This window comes from Mastomys coucha, unplaced genomic scaffold, assembly GCF_008632895.1.
Source record: "Mastomys coucha isolate ucsf_1 unplaced genomic scaffold, UCSF_Mcou_1 pScaffold5, whole genome shotgun sequence".
NCBI classification, from domain to species: Eukaryota; Metazoa; Chordata; class Mammalia; order Rodentia; family Muridae; genus Mastomys; species Mastomys coucha.
In genome coordinates this window covers 72,652,103-72,664,789 of record NW_022196911.1, presented here as the reverse complement: position 1 = coordinate 72,664,789, position 12,687 = coordinate 72,652,103, and the positions used below count along the sequence as shown (strand labels likewise).

The 12,687-nt window shown below is 48.5% G+C and overlaps 1 protein-coding gene and 1 pseudogene across 2 annotated transcripts in view; both read right to left on the bottom strand.

Annotated features, from left to right (window-relative positions):
• The window catches only part of Slc6a4 (solute carrier family 6 member 4), a 36,307-nt gene extending 31,145 nt beyond the window's left edge, over positions 1–5,162 (bottom strand). Inside the window, exon 1 of one of the 2 annotated variants that reach the window (XM_031353461.1) lies at positions 4,952–5,162. The gene's annotated coding sequence lies outside the window, so the exon portion shown is untranslated. The remainder of the gene's footprint in view (positions 1–4,951) is intronic. The other variant, XM_031353463.1, reaches the window with a different exon arrangement.
• Positions 5,163–8,101: 2,939 nt separating this feature from the next.
• LOC116078080 lies at positions 8,102–8,751 on the bottom strand (annotated as a pseudogene).
• Between the last annotated feature and the right edge of the window lie 3,936 nt (positions 8,752–12,687).

Genomic DNA, 12,687 nt, shown 5'->3' with positions numbered 1-12,687 from the left:
ATCTGAGAGTTTTAGGTTCAGTGAGAGGCTGTCTGAAAACATAAAGTGATGGTGGAGGACACCAGCAATCAACCTCTGGCCACATATACCCACACAAGCAAGTGCACCCCACACTCATGCATACACATCCATGTACAGGGCAGAGCAAGAGGAGAGAGAGACAAAACAAGACAGCCCTTCCCCCAAGTAGCTTACAAGCCAAAAGCTAACCCCACCCACTAAAGGAGAAATCACTGACACTTGGAGACAGGCAAGTCGATACCAGTCAGACGTTGTCCTGCATTGTTTGGAGGCAGTGCCTACTGCAGGAGATTGTCTTCATTCTCTGGGAAAGCACCCTGAAATATTTAGGGGTGAGACAATCGGGCTTTACAGACTCTCAAAGGTTCAGTCAACATTATTATATTCTATTATATAACGTGTACTTTATTGTGACTTATTAACATTTATTATGTATTTACTATTATTATTGTATTATCATTTTATTATAACCAACATTCTAGCTGTTTTATGTGTGATTAAAGCAAGCAAACCCTTCACTAGGTGAGGAAGGCACATACGTGACAAAAGTGAATGATTTTCAACTTTTTTGGTTTTGGGTTAAGATAGGGTCTTATTATGGAACCCAGCCTATCCTTAAACTCCCAGTCCTCCTGCCTCTGCTTCCCTAGTCCTGGGACTGCAGGGGTGAGTCAATGTAAGTGAAGTGAGTGAAACCTTACTTTCATTTGAAATCTGGGAGAAGAAAACTTAATTCCAGTGCTGGGGACAGCTTAGCATGGCTCACTCTCCCTCAGAACTTTCTTCTTCCTCCTCTTCCCCCTCCTCCCCCTCCTCCTCCTTTTCCTCCTCTTTTTCTTTTCCTGCTCCTCCTCCTCTTCTTCCTCCTCCTCCTCTTCCTCCTCTTCCTCCTCCTCCTTTCCCTCCTCTTCCTCTTCTTCCTCCTCTTCCTTTTCCTCCTCTTCCTCCTCAGTTCAGTTCTGTTCCTTAGAAACAAGGAATATGATCAGTGGGATATTTAGCTAGGGGACAAGGTCTAGGCCTGGCTAGGTCCTGAGAGTCATGGCATGGGTGGCTTTTCCTCTGTGGTCATTCTGGCCCATCCACTCCCTCATTTTAGGTTCCTTCCTTACAGGGGGTATGGGTGGGAAGTATTCAGGTGAATAACTCAGTTTACTCTTTTTATTCCACGAGTCAGAAACAAAGGAAACAAACTGTTTTGGCTTTTCCCCCTTGAACATGTCCCAGAGGCCACACAAAATTGTGAGATGAAAGGCAGGCAGTGGTGGTGTACGCCTTTAATCCCAGCACTTGGGTGGCAGAGCTAGGTAGATTTCTGAGTTCGAGGCCAGCCTGGTCTACAGAGTGAGTTCCAGGACAGCCAGGGCTACACAGAGAAACCCTGTCTCTAAAAAAAAAAGAAAGAAAGAAAGAAAGAAAGAAAAATTGTGAGATGATAGTTCCAGACTCTATCCTCCTAGCAATCAGCTTGGGCTCCAGAGTCTCTCAGAGCACCCAGTGTTCCTGAGATATCCCCAAAGCTCCTTCAGGCTATCCCCTGACCTATGCAGCCCCTCTCATCTCTGTCCTCATTACTGCAAATGCTGTCATGAAAATCCAGGCCTCGGGACCCCAGGACAGCTTCCTCAGTGCCTGGAAAATTGAGACATATCCTCCACAATTCATGTGCCCAGGTTGCTTCTCTGGCTTTGCAGAATCACAGAATTTGTCCAGTTGTGGGGTTTAGCAACTTATGACCTCATACCCAGTATGTTCCTTAAGTCCAGCAGGGCTGGGTGGAAGCTTTCGAGCTGCTGCTAGCTTCTATGGGAAGCCGAGCAAAAAGGGCAAGGAGAACGAGGCATTCAGATGCCGCCCAGCAGCCTCAGCTCTACTGATTTTGTCCCTGTTAGACTGGGAAAAAAAAAAACACTTGCTGGTTTGTGTTGTTAACGTTCCTTAAACAAGTATCTAACTTCCCAATCAGGAGGGGAAGACGCTCACTCACACATAGCAGGCTTGAAGAGCCATCCAGGCAGAGCTGTTACTCACAGATCGACACTTTCTGAATGTGGACCAAAGTCACTGGCAAGAGGTCAGCCCGGAAATAAGGTGACTGTGTTGGCCCACAGTGAGCCTCATGCCCACCCCAGCGGTGTGCTGCCCCTCTGTGCTCTGGGACCATCAGAGATGCCAGGTTTCTTTTTAAAAATTAATTTGATCTATTTTCTACCTGGGTCTCTCCTAGGAAGATTTTTTTTTTCTTTTAAGAATGCTGTTTTGTCTAAAGAAGCATTTTCCTTGGAACTGACCCCTGGAAGACAAGCTTCAGCTGTCCCACTTCCTCAGGTAGGAATAAGCAGGTGTTGTGTCAAATGTGGGTTTCCTACCAGTGCCTGCTTGGCCCAACACAGAAAACCTCAGAGGGAGGAGCCAACCTGGAGACTAGCAGAGAAATCAATAAGTGTGTGCACCTGGAGCTCAGCTAGCAGGGATCACTCAGGAAGTCCAGAACTCCACCCACCAGCTGGGTGTGGTTTAGGCACAGACCGTACAGGAGTCTGAGTGTGCAAAGCCTCCGCCCTTGACTGAAACACAAGGAGATCCCAGGAGGACTCCATCTTATAGCTGTGGTCCTGGCCTGTAGTATTGCATCATGACTACAGTTTGTGTTTTTTGTTTTGTTTTGTTTTGTTTTGTTTTTCAAAGAGGGCAGTTAGGACCTCAGCCGCAAGAGTTTGAACATTGTGTTTCCCAGGTCCCTCGATTTCCTCTTACTCAATGCCTTGGTTCATGAGCCCCAAAGGACCTCCATTGTTACTGAAAACAGCTAACGCCCTATTTGCCTTCCCAACATGAAATGACTGCACAGTGTCCCATCTGGCTGTTGGCATCTTAAGAGTTAAGTCCTAACCCTATCCTGTTAAAGCAGTGATCCAGAGTGGGACTCAGCTTCTTCAGGCTGCCCCGTGTGTCCAAATGATACCACTCAACAAGTACAACCAAGAGATGCCTATGAACTGGCCTTATTTCTGGAATTACCTGTGTTTCTCTTGGGCGTGGGCACCCAGGGTATTTTGTAAGCCTGCCACAGAGCCCAACCCATGTCCCTAACCCCTGCTGCTCACTCAGCACCTCACTCTACAGTCACCACCCATCGGGGAAATTCTTCCACACGCACCCCCCACACACTGCACCCCCACTAAGTTCATTCCAATGCTTATAGGAGTCTAAAATTCCCTGAAGAGGAATTTCTGAGATCTTGGATTCCATTAAGGTGTTAACCTAGTCTGTCTCCCCTTCTTCACCCTGGGGATATAGATTCGTTATAGATGAGATATATAAATATATAACAATTCATATATATATATATATATATATATATATATATATATGAATTTTTTCCTTTAACTGGAAACTGAATCAGGCTGGAGTGCCCGGGCTGGGAATTCCCACTCTGAAATGTGGCCAACAGAGTGTCATGAATCCCAGGTTTATTGGGGAGGAGTTTCAATTTGCTCTTGTTCAGGCTTAGTAAGAAAAGCTTCATACCCCACTGAACTAGCTGCTTAGGGTGGACGGTTTTGTTTTGCCTTGGAAGCAGGTCTTGTATAAGCAAAGCTAGCCTTGACTTAGCTAAGAAGCTGAAGAAGACCGTGACCTCCTGAATGCTACAAATATATATGCCTCAGCACACCGGATAGTCAGTCTTTCTTTCTCTCTCTCTTTTTTTTTTTACCATGCAAAGTCCCTGCAAGGCTCCAACCTAGGACATTTCAGAGATTAACAGCCAGGCTAGGTATGCAAACCTCCTTCTTTTTGTGTAGCTTAGTGGTAGGATGCCTGCTCAGGGGGCAAAAGACCCTGGGTTCAAGCCTCACAGCGACCCAAAATAAGATTGCCTGCGCTGCAGAAGAACCGGCCCATCAGCCTTTTCTGGAGCAGTTGCTCTCAGCTGGGGACCAGGGTGGGAGAAGGAAGGTGCCCTCAGCTCCACACAAAAGTGAAGGGCCGTAGTCTGAGCCGTTTCCCCCTCCATGTCCATCCACCAGCCTCCAATGCTGTCTCTCCTCTCTATTACTTTTAAACAAACCCCAATGTTGCTTTCTTAGACATGTTTCCCATGTAACTGAAAACACATTAAATATTTGATCTCTCCCCTTACTACGACGACGAGAGCTAGCAGACCCATAAATAATCCATTGACCTGGTTCATTTTTCTGGACAAAAAAAAAATGATCATAAAAATACATACACACAGGCGTTTGTACTGTCTGCCCCTTAGAAATTCTACCCTTCAAATTCTTGAGCACTCTCAACTGAAAAGAAAAATAATTCAATATGTAACACACACACACACACACACACACACATGCAAAAAGGAAATCTTCACAGCCATCAGCTTTTTAGAAACAATTTGAATGTACAACCACCCCTCCCTGCGCCTCCAGCAACTGTTGGTTACACACTTCAGTAGTGTAGCACAGCCCACTGGCACTTCCATAAATTCTGAATGGCCTGTGAGCTGTCAGAGTCTGCAAGCGCTCCCCAGCGAGACCATCCGAGCGCACAGAGAGAGAGGCTTGACCCTCTTAAGTGTCTCTCAAAAGGTTTCTCTGGTTATTTGGGCATTTGTGTCTGCCAGTGTCTTTGCATAAAACCACCAATCAGCCCTTGTCCCAAACGTAAAGCCCAAGCACGAACCACGGCTGGAAACTATAGCAACTTTTGCCAAAAAGCCGAGACTGCGCTAGGCCAGCTCTGGGTCTCCAGGGTTTCCATCGGGTCCCTCGAAAGGACCCTGCGCGGTGCAGACAAAGGCTCCCGAAATCCAGGCAGTCAAGCGCGGGCACCAAGGGCTTCTAAAAAGAAGCGTGGGTTAGAGGCAAAAAAGAAAAGAAAAGAGAGAGAGAGAAAAAAAAAGAATAAGAAGAAAGGGAAGGCGACCCACCTGCGGGCGGCGCGGCGGCGGGTCCCGGGCTGCGGAGGCGGCGCGACCCTCGCGCCCTCGAGGCACCGGCGCGGCCGCTGGAGTGGCGCCGCCCGCCGCGCTATTTGTACTCGCGGCCCCTCACATGGTCTGATCTCTAGATAGCCGCCGCCAAAGAGCTCCTCAAGAATTTTTTGCGTCACTTTGAGACCGAAGAACTTTGTTTCTCCGCGGCCGCAGCTCCGCTCTAGCTGGAGGGGGGAGGGGCGGGGTCCACGCTCCCTGACCGGTGGGAGGAGGACAGAGCCCCCCACTCATTCACTCGTCCACACCCACACATTCCTGCACACACTCACACCAGCCAGGGCGCACGGCCCGGCCGGGCAGGGTGTAGTAGCATCTTGACTCTTGCTTTTGGACTTGTGTGGCTGGAGGATGCTGTACAAAACGAGGTTCCCTTCTTCCCTTACCAAATCTGCCCCCAAATTATGTTAAGGTCCTGCTCTGTGTCACTTCCTAAGAGCACTGTTTCTTGACCACAGCCAGGCACCATCCGATGGCGGTTGCGGACCGTCTTTCCAAGGACCCCTGACATTGTTCTGGGTTCTCTAGGTGGGATGTGAGCTCAGACCGGGAATCTCCCCATCCCGGGAGCCGCCCGCAGCTGCCTACAATAAGTAACCCCGGGAGGATCCGAGACGCTGCGGTTTTGCTCCTTAGCGACAGAAGGAAACATTTTGCAGAGAACATCCGCGTTGGTCCGCGGACCCGCCTGTGTCTGTGGGGTTGGGCACTAGACAAACTACCAGCCTTTAAAGCCGTTCAGTATTTTAACGGGGGCACACTGTTTTCAAGTCTATATAGACTGTTTTGTTCACACACACATACACGGCTTAAAAATGAGTTTAATGTTATCATATTCCTTTTTCACCAAAATTACGGGAACTTTTGTTTTTTTTTTTTTTAAGAGCAGATATGTCACTTATTTTGGACTGTGCCTGAAGCAGAGAAGTCAGGACTTGGACTGGCCAGCCTGTCTCTCCTCATCCGGCCAGGGGAGTGCGGGAAAGCTAGAAAAGAGGTAGTAATGGCGAGTCCGTAGCTGCGAGCAAGCCCCGGCCTTTCTGTTTCAGAGGGGCTCGAGCCCAGACATCAGAAGCCACAGCTGGGCTGAGCTGGCACCAGCAAGGTCTGGATGGTTCTCTGTCCGCAGGTGTGGGCGGCTCCCGGCCGCAGGGATCACCAGGATGAGGCTTTGGTGCCACCTAGGCGCCAGGGCGGAGGACTGCAAGGAGAGGCCCTAGAGCTGTGGGGAGCGGACTGGCTTGGGGGAGCAGACCTTAGGCAGGCCTGGTCATTTCATGACCTGGACAACCCCAGAGTCCCAGAGCCCTCAGTGGGTTCCCCACTTTCAATGAACACAAGTGTCTGTCTGCTGTCTCCCTTCAGTGCCTGTAACTCCTGTGCAGACACAAGGCTGCCTAAGAACAAGGTAGTTCTGAGGAGGGGGGCGACCTGAGCATCAGCTAAGACTCCTGTCTCCACTCTCACGGTCTCCATGTGGATTCAGTTCCAGTCCTACCAGCTCCCTGCTGACCTTCCAACGCCTTACTCCTCCTGCCCGGCTGCCTCCCCTTTCTTAGTACTGCCACATTGTGAGCGAAGGGTGTTGGTGACATTCCTCTGAACAGTATGAGATAGATACAGGCTCAAACCCTCTGCTTGTGGGTTGTAGGAGACTCTTAACCACAGAGTCCTATGCCTTGTCTTGGAGAATGATAGCAATGGTCCAGTCAGGCTGTGGGGGATGGAGAGGCTCTCAGCAGATGCTTCACTTCAGCAGGGACGAACTCCAGGTGGTCTCATTCATCTCTTGCTCCCTGCTGAGGGCCGTTAAAAAGGTAACAGCTGCCCACACCTCTTTCTCCACAGCCTCTGGCCAGAGTGCACACTTAGCCCCTCTCGAAGGGTTTGTCTTTTTTTTTAAAAAAAAAAAAAAAACCTCTTGCCCTGGAGGCAACCCCGCAGGAGCAGCTTAGCCTAGCCTGTCCTACAGTTCCTTCAGCGGGCCTGGTCCCTCTGCCTGTAGAGCTGTCTGCCTTTGCCACCCTGCCTTCCCACACATCCTGCCTTCCTCCCCGTTTCTGACACTTGGTAGGGACAGAGGGAGGAAATGCAAGTCAGACACCCACAAAGGCGTTGCGCTGGGTTCAGGAACACTACAGAAGGGCTGAGGAGACTTTGATGGAGGGGAGGAACGCCAGGCATTACTCTCTTTGCTTGCTAGCGCCATCCCAGAGATGTGGAAGCTCAGCTGCTATCCACAGCCAACCTCCACAGCAACAGACACACGTTAGATGCACACGCACATGCTGCCGCCACCATTACCAAGAAGATTAGCTGAATTCCCAAAACCCAATGAGGGCCAGGACAAAGCCTTGTGAATGCCAGCCGCTCCCTCCAGAAGCTCTCTGTGCCATCTGTCTGTCTGCCTATGTTCTGTTTACAGCAGAGGAAGCTCTCCCTTCCTTGAGGGCTTCTTCTCAGGCCCAGGAAATGGCTACCACATCCTTCCCTCTTTGTTTCCAATGTTCTCCACAATAGGCCTGGCATCTCTACAGCAGTCACCCGAGGCTGACCTAGCTAATCAAGATGGAGCTAAAAGAAGGGGTGCCAGGGAAGGCTCAGTTAAAGTTAGTGGGCTGACCATGTCAGAGAGAGAGGGGGGAGGGCTGGGCACAACCCTGGAAATGTCAGGAAACACATAGGTGGACTTTGTCTTGGTCACTTTTTTCTGGTTTCTTCTTAGCTATTCTTCGTGAGCCGGATGCCTTTGAGAAGCAGCCCCCCCCAAACAGCACATCTCCCTGTCTACCCCCTCTTGCCAGTGTCTCATCAGGCTGCCCTCTCATTGGAGTGCCCATCATCTTAATTCCTTTCTGAGCTTCCCCATGCTAGTGGTCCTTCCCCTCCAGCCCATGAGGCTGCCCACTCCCCCACCCCCATCCAGGAGCACTCCTGGGGCCAACGGTGATAAAGCTAGACATCCACAGAGCATCTGCCAGGCACCTGAACAATGCGCTCCTACCACCAGGCCTCATGAGCAACTTGGAAAGGATGAAATAAAATACTTGTCGCTCTAGAGATGTGAGTGGCACTTGTTGTTCATCCTTTTTTTTTTTCCATGAAAGGGTATTTTTATTATTTTCCTATACACCATCTTACTGAATACACCATGTACATTTTCTCAGCTGGCAAATAAGACCCACAGCAAAATTTCCTTGATGCTCAGAGAATCAAGAGTAGTCATCTGTCTTTGGGAGGATTCAGTTTCTTACGACGAGTGTGATACTATCCGAGCGGGTACCAGCGATGCTTTGTGGTGAAGAACACCTTGCTCAGTTGTTCTATCATGGGCCCCTGCTCCAGAGGCTTGCGCTTTCCTTCTAACTTGGTTCTCAGTATCTGCTCATGTGTTTCCTCATTATGCAAAAGATCTGGTTGAGGGATGGGTTTGGTATGTTCGTAGGGTCGTCCACAGAAGGGTGGTAGCACACTATTGTCCTGCCGTCAGATGTCAAAGCCAGGTCTACCTTGCAATTGTAGTCATCGGGAAGAAAAGAATATGTAGATTTGTGACAAGTACTAGATAATGCTCCATTTTGGATTGGAAATAAATGCTTCCAGACAGTTCTGTTTGATATGGCCCATTTTACTGCCACCGCCATGATCCTTAGCAAGTTATTTGGAAAAAGATATTGTGAAGAGAAACTGCCTCTAAAACCTGTCGCTAGGTACACAGATTTTCGTTCCGCGCGCTCGCCATCTTGCTTCGTTGTTCATCCTTAATAACTGCTTGGGCTTTTATAAAGGGGGATGGGTGGGAGCAGCTGATGTGGAAACTTGCAAGGGCGTTTATAGACAAGGAGTCAGGGGGTGTGACCTTCAGGGTTTCAAGGCGCATCTCCCTGTGTAGTCGACTTTGAAAACTCACTGCCGGGCTGGAGAGATGGCTCAGTGGTTAAGAACAGTAACTCCTCTTCCAGAGGTCCTGAGTTCAATTCCCAGCAACCACATGGTGGCTCACAACCATCTGTAATGCGATCTGATGCCCTCTTCTGGTGTGTCTGACAGCTACAGTGTATTTATATAAATAAAGTAAATGAATCTTTAAAAATAAAAGAGAAAGAGAGAGAGAGAGAGAGAGAGAGAAAACTTACAGCCAGGCTGAGGCAGCCTCCCTAGTGCTGGGACCAGACATGCATCAGGCTTTGAACTTCTTGTGCTTGGTTTGGTTAGGTTTTTGTACACGTGGGGAAGGGTGGGTTGGAGGCCAGAGGTTGACCTTGGTGTCTTTCTCAGTTGTTCTACAGAGGTTTTTGAGACAGAATCTCTCTCAACTATTTGGCTAACTGGTACTCCGGGGAATCCTGTCCTCCTGGCACTGGAATTAGAAGCATGTGTCTTCATGAGTCTTTTGCTTCTTCTCTCTCTCTCTCTCTCTCTCACTCTCTCTCTCTCTCTTTCTCTCTCTCTTTCTTTCTCTCTTTCTCTGGATCCTCATGCTTGTACAGCGAGTACTTTGCTGACTGAGCCACCTCTCCATCTCCTGGGCCAAGGTTCTTTGTTTTTATACACAGTCTACTAGTTCCCCTCCCCCACCTGTAAGCACCCTTAGGGTCACATTCTGGTGGCCGATGATTTTCTACTCTACCTTTCTGGAGAAGCCAGAAGCACAGAGTTCCAGGAAGAACCTAACACTATGTGTATAGATGTATACAGCACTTCTGTCTCTATACGCCTCTGTGGGGGACAAAGCTCTGAGCTCTGTCTCTCTGTCTCTCTGTCTCTGTCTGTCTCTGTCTCTCTCTCTGTCTCTCTCTCTTTCCATGACAGCAGGCTGAGGATACCCAGTGTACAGAGTTTTGGGGCAGCTGCTTGGAAGTTTGATGTGGTAATCAAAACAAGCCTTTAGGGATGGAAAGGAAACCAGGACGGTCAACAGGCAGCCTAGGGTGAGGTGCATGCCTTTAAACTAAGGGAGTCTGAGGTAAGAGTCTGTACAGACTCTGTGTCCTAAAAGGAATAGGAAGAAGAAAAGTGGGGAGGAAGCCCCATACAGTGGTTAAAACTTAGAGCAGTCTGACATGGGAGTACCCCAAGATTTACTGGTAAGTAGGGGGATGGGTGCACATTCCCTCAGAGCTAAACTTCTGTAGAGATCATAAGAAGCAGGGCAGAGTGAAGCCTTGGTAAGAGAGAACTCACTGTTCATGCTACATCTTTTTTGTTTGTTTTGGTTTTTTTGAGAAAAGGTTTTTCTGTGTAGCCCTGGCTGTCCTGGAACTCGCTCTGTAAACCAGGCTGGCCTTGAACTCAGAAATCCAACTGCCTCTGCCTTCCAAGTGCTGGAATTAAAGGTGTGAGCCACCACTGCCTGGTTTACTTTTTTCTTTTTAAAATTTATTTATGTATACACACACACACACAGATTTATATGTGTCCAGGTGAATGAGTATGTAGCCTATACCCACCACAGAGGTCAGAGCATGTAGATTCCCTAGAGTTGGAATTGTAGGTGGTTGTGGACGCTGGGAACCCACACAGGTAGAAGAGCTCTTAGTGCTCTTAACCACAGAGCTGTCACTCTAGCTCACTGTGCACATTTCCTACTATTGAGAATCTACAGCAGGGGGCTGGAGAGATGGCTCAGTGGTTAAAAGCACTTGCTGCTTCAGAGGACCCAGGGTGTGCCCAGCATCCATATGGCACTAGGCACATGTGTAGTGCATACACATACAGGCAGGCAATACACTCATACACATGAAATAAAAATAAGTATTTTTTTAAAAAAAGAATTTACAGTAATGCTTTCATAATTTTTTTTCCCAGAAAAGCATTTTACATCTGCTAAGCAAGCCTTCTACCAGCGTACCATGGCCCTGCCCCTCAAACCAGCATTCTTTATTTTAAATAATACATAAATCAATAAAAATGAGGAAAAAAATAAAAATGAGGAGAGAAAGACATTCTAAGAGCCCAAGCTGCTTACAAAGCTAATAAGCCCTGGAAAACTACTGGATCCCCTTGACACCACAGACAATGGCCTTCCATGTGAGCGGTGACTCCTCACTAGCAGTGTCTGTGTGTGTGTGTGTGACTGAGAGGATGCTGTGAGCCTAGAGGAAGGCTAGTACACTGCTCCGGGTTAAGGGCTGCAGAAGTGAGCAGGAGCCAGTTCCCTGTGTCTCTGTCTCCCTTCCGTCTAGCTTGTGTGAACTCTCTTGGGCTCTCCTCTCTCTGCCCCCACTTCAGTGATAACAACGCTTTTGCATCTGGGGAGTTCCCTACAGGCCTTTCTTGGTAAGCCGGTTACCCTCCTCCCTGAGGTCTGTGGTCTCTGTGGTCAAAAGTGGGTATGCTGTTCCTCTGACGGTGCAGGCAGTCACAGTCCCATGATGCTGCGTGGAAGCCTCGCATATAGTCACCTTCCTACTTAACAGCTTATTTCCTACCTCAGGGACAGACTTACCTGAGGATCAGGGAGTTGTCTTAACTCCCCAGGGAGGCTTACTGCCACACCAGGCGAGCTTGGGAGAAAGGGTTTAATAAAAGCTCCCGTTTGTTGAGTATCTTCTAGATACATGCATAATGTTCTGCCCTCTTCCTATCATATAGGTTAAATGCTGAATTATTAAAAATAAATGAGTGTTTCTCATGTCCAAGCAGAGCTTTCAGACTTAATGAAATTTAAAATAACTTTTTAATATAGGTAATGTGGAAACCAAGGCTCAGAGAATGTCAGTGGCTTCTCCAGGCTTACGCCACCCCCAAGCCAAATTGCCAGGCCAGCTTGTTTGCTTTATCTTCCTTCTGCTATTCCTTTGGGCTTGGGCTAACTAGACATAGGAAAGGTTCAAGCCAGAAGAAAGCTGAGCAGGCCTTTGCTCATTTCTCTGCCTCTTCTTCCATGGATGCGGTCCCAGGCACCTAAGAATGAATGTGGAGTCATGGGGGCTTTGCTCCTGTTCAATTTGTCCCCACCAGCTGTTTACAGGGAAGCAGGCTTCAGATCTCTGCATAAGCTTTTAACTGATTACTGCCTTCAGACTTTGGGGCAGATTCAAATCAGTTAGCCTCTGATGTTTACTTGGAGCCAGGCATTGAGAATACACAGGGGCTGGGGGAGAAAGAGTTCCTGCCCTTGGGAAGCTGGCAGGGGGATACTGACTTTGGGGAAGCCAGACAATAAAAACATATAAATACATTCACAAGGCCTAAAGTGCTGTGGTGAAAATAGACTCTAGTAACAGGACAGACAGGTGTCCAAGGGAAGAGGGATAATAGGGAAACTTGCTCCTTATATGAGGTGGTCTGATGGTCTTTGACATTATCTATGACCTGAAGGCTGAGAGCCGGTCATACAAAGACCCAGAGGAAGAGCATTTAGGAAGACATACAGTGGACAGGCAGATCAAATGTTTGAGAGATAAACTGGAGCTGGGTGAGTAAGAACACTGGGTTTGGAGAGGTGAGGTGGGTGTGACTGTGTCCCTATCATCAAACATGTCCTAGTAGGGGTTAAGGACTCCTGTGGATTCTGGAGATGTTTAGGTCCAGTGAGACTCAAGAGATGACACAGGTTTCTGCACATGGCACTGCAGATGAAACCCAGAGCCCTGCACACGCTAGGGAGTCACACTCAGTCAAGGAAGTCACCACAGTCCTTCTGTTTCTGCTGTCCTTTGACAGATTGA